Raw genomic sequence first — 6,173 nt, forward strand, 5'->3', positions numbered from 1 at the left:
CCCGGACAGCACCCCCATCCAACTAAGGGGTGTCCCCCGGGGGCCAGGGGGACCTCGTCCAGGTCGGCCGGGCGCTTCCAGACGCCTACCGACACCGGTCAGGTCGGCGAGGCTCCCGGCGGCCCCGAGCGGGACCACAGGTTGCGGGAAGGCGTCCAAGTGAGCGGCGGCGAGAGGCGGAGGCCCCCGGGGTCGACTCCGCGGCCCCGGGTCGGTGTGCGGGCCTCCAGAGCTCGATAAAGTAGTGGTGTCGCTAGCGGTCGAGAAGGCACTTTTCGACGCCTACTGCCACCCCCACATGGCGGTAGGCGCAAACTGGAAAATCGCCGACCAGAAATGTCGCTTCGTATAATCGACGTTTTTTTTTGACCACCATTTTCAGGTGTCGGAGGTGGGTCTGGACGAATACCAACACCATTTCTGGGGTTTCACAACCGCCCGGCTTCTCCGACATATGTTGGAAAGGAGTAGCGATCGAGCGACGGGGGCTGTCGGTAGGCGGCCGCGGGTTGCATGTGTGCCCGGGACAGCACCCCCATCCAACTAAGGGGTGTCCCCCGGGGGCCAGGGGGACCTCGTCCAGGTCGGCCGGGCGCTTCCAGACGCCTACCGACACCGGTCAGGTCGGCGAGGCTCCCGGCGGCCCCGAGCGGGACCACAGGTTGCGGAAGGCGTCCAAGTGAGCGGCGGCGAGAGGCGGAGGCCCCCGGGGTCGACTCCGCGGCCCCGGGTCGGTGTGCGGGCCTCCAGAGCTCGATAAAGTAGTGGTGTCGCTAGCGGTCGAGAAGGCACTTTTCGACGCCTACTGCCACCCCCACATGGCGGTAGGCGCAAAACTGGAAAATCGCCGACCAGAAATGTCGCTTCGTATAATCGACGTTTTTTTTGACCACCATTTTCAGGTGTCGGAGGTGGGTCTGGACGAATACCAACACCATTTCTGGGGTTTCACAACCGCCCGGCTTCTCCGACATATGTTGGAAAGGAGTAGCGATCGAGCGACGGGGGCTGTCGGTAGGCGGCCGCGGGTTGCATGTGTGCCCGGGACAGGCACCCCATCCAACTAAGGGGTGTCCCCCGGGGGCCAGGGGGACCTCGTCCAGGTCGGCCGGGCGCTTCCAGACGCCTACCGACACCGGTCAGGTCGGCGAGGCTCCCGGCGGCCCCGAGCGGGACCACAGGTTGCGGAAGGCGTCCAAGTGAGCGGCGGCGAGAGGCGGAGGCCCCCGGGGTCGACTCCGCGGCCCCCGGGTCGGTGTGCGGGCCTCCAGAGCTCGATAAAGTAGTGGTGTCGCTAGCGGTCGAGAAGGCACTTTTCGACGCCTACTGCCACCCCCACATGGCGGTAGGCGCAAAACTGGAAAATCGCCGACCAGAAATGTCGCTTCGTATAATCGACGTTTTTTTTGACCACCATTTTCAGGTGTCGGAGGTGGGTCTGGACGAATACCAACACCATTTCTGGGGTTTCACAACCGCCCGGCTTCTCCGACATATGTTGGAAAGGAGTAGCGATCGAGCGACGGGGGCTGTCGGTAGGCGGCCGCGGGTTGCATGTGTGCCCGGGACAGCACCCCCATCCAACTAAGGGGTGTCCCCCGGGGGCCAGGGGGACCTCGTCCAGGTCGGCCGGGCGCTTCCAGACGCCTACCGACACCGGTCAGGTCGGCGAGGCTCCCGGCGGCCCCGAGCGGGACCACAGGTTGCGGAAGGCGTCCAAGTGAGCGGCGGCGAGAGGCGGAGGCCCCCGGGGTCGACTCCGCGGCCCCCGGGTCGGTGTGCGGGCCTCCAGAGCTCGATAAAGTAGTGGTGTCGCTAGCGGTCGAGAAGGCACTTTTCGACGCCTACTGCCACCCCCACATGGCGGTAGGCGCAAAACTGGAAAATCGCCGACCAGAAATGTCGCTTCGTATAATCGACGTTTTTTTTGACCACCATTTTCAGGTGTCGGAGGTGGGTCTGGACGAATACCAACACCATTTCTGGGGTTTCACAACCGCCCGGCTTCTCCGACATATGTTGGAAAGGAGTAGCGATCGAGCGACGGGGGCTGTCGGTAGGCGGCCGCGGGTTGCATGTGTGCCCGGGACAGCACCCCCATCCAACTAAGGGGTGTCCCCCGGGGGCCAGGGGGACCTCGTCCAGGTCGGCCGGGCGCTTCCAGACGCCTACCGACACCGGTCAGGTCGGCGAGGCTCCCGGCGGCCCCGAGCGGGACCACAGGTTGCGGAAGGCGTCCAAGTGAGCGGCGGCGAGAGGCGGAGGCCCCCGGGGTCGACTCCGCGGCCCCCGGGTCGGTGTGCGGGCCTCCAGAGCTCGATAAAGTAGTGGTGTCGCTAGCGGTCGAGAAGGCACTTTTCGACGCCTACTGCCACCCCCACATGGCGGTAGGCGCAAAACTGGAAAATCGCCGACCAGAAATGTCGCTTCGTATAATCGACGTTTTTTTTGACCACCATTTTCAGGTGTCGGAGGTGGGTCTGGACGAATACCAACACCATTTCTGGGGTTTCACAACCGCCCGGCTTCTCCGACATATGTTGGAAAGGAGTAGCGATCGAGCGACGGGGGCTGTCGGTAGGCGGCCGCGGGTTGCATGTGTGCCCGGGACAGCACCCCCATCCAACTAAGGGGTGTCCCCCGGGGGCCAGGGGGACCTCGTCCAGGTCGGCCGGGCGCTTCCAGACGCCTACCGACACCGGTCAGGTCGGCGAGGCTCCCGGCGGCCCCGAGCGGGACCACAGGTTGCGGAAGGCGTCCAAGTGAGCGGCGGCGAGAGGCGGAGGCCCCCGGGGTCGACTCCGCGGCCCCCGGGTCGGTGTGCGGGCCTCCAGAGCTCGATAAAGTAGTGGTGTCGCTAGCGGTCGAGAAGGCACTTTTCGACGCCTACTGCCACCCCCACATGGCGGTAGGCGCAAAACTGGAAAATCGCCGACCAGAAATGTCGCTTCGTATAATCGACGTTTTTTTGACCACCATTTTCAGGTGTCGGAGGTGGGTCTGGACGAATACCAACACCATTTCTGGGGTTTCACAACCGCCCGGCTTCTCCGACATATGTTGGAAAGGAGTAGCGATCGAGCGACGGGGGCTGTCGGTAGGCGGCCGCGGGTTGCATGTGTGCCCGGGACAGCACCCCCATCCAACTAAGGGGTGTCCCCCGGGGGCCAGGGGGACCTCGTCCAGGTCGGCCGGGCGCTTCCAGACGCCTACCGACACCGGTCAGGTCGGCGAGGCTCCCGGCGGCCCCGAGCGGGACCACAGGTTGCGGAAGGCGTCCAAGTGAGCGGCGGCGAGAGGCGGAGGCCCCCGGGGTCGACTCCGCGGCCCCCGGGTCGGTGTGCGGGCCTCCAGAGCTCGATAAAGTAGTGGTGTCGCTAGCGGTCGAGAAGGCACTTTTCGACGCCTACTGCCACCCCCACATGGCGGTAGGTGTAAAATCGGAATAGACCGGACCAGGAATGTCGAGGGGGAAAAAAATGACAAAGTCCTGGTGTGCCTAGCCTACGAGAAGGCACTTTGCGACGCCTACCGACATCCCCATGTGGCAGTAGGCGTAAAACTGGAAAATCGCCGACCAGAAATGTCGCTTCGTATAATCGACGTTTTTTTTGACCACCATTTTCAGGTGTCGGAGGTGGGTCTGGACAAATACCAACACCATTTCTGGGGTTTTCCAGTTTGAAAGTTTTATAAAACATGTTCGGTAGGAAGCACACTTTGGTGTGTCGGTTCGTCGGAGCAGCGACTCTTTGCCTCGTGGTGGTCCGGAACGTCTCTACGGGCTTGTCGCAAAGGCGTCAGAAAGTGGCATCTCCGCCGCCTAGGGCTGTCACCGTTATCGCTGTCGCCCCGCGCTCCAACTTGTTTTGATCCGCCGCCTTCGTTCCTGCCAACCGTGCGCCCGCTCATCGTCGTTAGGTTATAATACGTGGTACGTGTGTGTGCTTCTCCGTGGACCTAGGGCTGCTCGACGTGTCGAACGATATGTTGGAACAACTAACGGCTCCTTTTCCTGGTTCCATAGTCGTCGTGGTACCCGCGTCGTCAGCCATATCTATGTCCACCATGTTTAGCCGATACGTTTGCTGCAGCTTCTGCTTCCGCCTCAGCGTTCGCCGCTCTCAGCCGCCGCTGTTGTTGCTGCCGTTCTGCCATTCAACCACTACCTGCGAATCTTTCGATGATCGGCCGAACGACCCATCGCTGTGCGACCGATAAATCCTCCGGATTAGGGAGAAACGCCGCCGCTCTCTGCCGCCGTCGAACGGAAAAACGTACATTGTAACGAACGAACGAACGAACGAACGAATTAACGAACGAGCGAACAAACAAACAAAAATAGCCGCGGGGGATGCACTATGTAGATCCTGATCCCCTTGTAACCATACGTACGTTGTTCGATGCTCTCCCGTCCTGGAAGTCGCCGCAGCAAACAGGAGGATGAGCAGCAGCAGGCGCCGCCGCCGTAACCGCCGCCTGCCTGCCGCCTCCTACTCCTGTCAGCGTCCGATCTCACAGCCGTGTGAACGTTCGCTGACACCCGATTTCTTTCCGTCTGGCAAAACCTTGGACGTCCCGCTCGCGGTACACGTGCTGCAGCGACTTCTCGTCCGACAACGCATAAGCGTCGACGTCTGCCGCCGCATCTTCTGATACGTGGACGGTGATAGCGCTAGTCCCTTCTTGCGCCACCTCCACCTTTGTTAGCGCCAAAGAAGATCGATCGAGCAGTCGTGGTCGCAGTCGATTAACCCGTTTTCACCGTCCGCAGTTCCCAAGCCGCCGATCAAGTCGTTGCTCTTCTTGTTCGTTCTTCCCATACCGTCGATTTGCACGGCTGCCGGATGAGCCATCCTCTGTCCGGCGAAGCGCTCACGTCAGTGATCGATACTTGCACCGACAGTCCTCCCGCTCGCGACTCGGTGCTCGAATCGGACTCGTTCGTTTTTATCTCGATGCGATTGTGAAAAGGGGGACCGGTCGTCAATGTCGTGTGTGTCGACGATGTTGTTCGCCCGGTCCGCCGCGTTGTTGTCGTTTTTTTTTTTTTTTTTTTTCCCCTAACGTTCGCCGTCGCACGGACGAAAGGGTGAGAAAAAAAAAAAGCTCGAAAAAGCCGCCCAAAAAAATCGGACCGAGGAGCCGCTTGCGAGAACGCGCCATGTGCACGTTGTCTCTCCTCGGTTTTCCGAGCACGAACACGACGCCGGTCGGTCGGTCGGTCGACGAAGGCGACGACGAAGGTGACGGGAAAATTTACGCCGCCGCTGCCCTGGTCCAGCTCCTCCCCGATGACGGCTGTGATGTTGACGTTGACGTTGGCGACGACGACGACGACGACGGAGACGACGACGACGACGAGACGGCATCGATGGCGACCACGATGACGACGACCTCGACGAGTTCAGTCTGCACCTTGACCTCCGATGTCCGTGTGCACTGCCGTCGTGCTGTTTGTCGTTTGTCGTATGTATCGCTGTCAAGGGTGCCGTTGTCGTTGTTGTTGTCGACGTTGTTGCTTGCTCTCTCGTCTCGGTCGGTTGGTACGTTGATGACGACGACGACGACGAAGACGACGACGACGACGACGAGACGGCATCGATGGCGACCACGATGACGACGACCTCGACGATTCCAGTCTGCACCTTGACCTCCGATGTCCGTGTGCACTGCCGTCGTGCTGTTTGTCGTTTGTCGTATGTATCGCTGTCAAGGGTGCCGTTGTCGATGTTGTTGTTGTCGACGCTGTCGTCTGTTCTCTCTTCTCGGCCGGCTGTGACGTGGACGTTGACGACGACGACGACGAGACGGAATCGATGGCGACCACGATGACGACGACCTCGGCGAGTTCAGTCTGCACCTTGACCCTCGATGTCCGTGTGCACTGCCGTCGTGCTGCTTGTCGTTTGTCGTATGTATCGCTGTCAAGGGTGCCGTTGTCGTTGTTGTTGTCGACGTTGGTCGCTTTCGTTCTTTGAGTCTCGGTCTCGGTCCAAGTCAGGGGAGAAACAAAAAAGAGGCCATCAGCGCGGGCAGCGCGCTTCTACTGACGGCGAACCTCCTCGAAAAACAAATAAACACGTGCCCGTCGTTGTAGTTGTCTGTCTTATGTCGGTCGGTCGGTCGGTCGGTCTGTCGTTCTGTCGAAACAAAGTCCCAAATTCCAACGA

Source organism: Euprymna scolopes, unplaced genomic scaffold (genome assembly GCF_053919585.1).
Source record: "Euprymna scolopes isolate OS-2025 unplaced genomic scaffold, ASM5391958v1 sca1, whole genome shotgun sequence".
NCBI lineage: Eukaryota > Metazoa > Mollusca > Cephalopoda > Sepiida > Sepiolidae > Euprymna > Euprymna scolopes.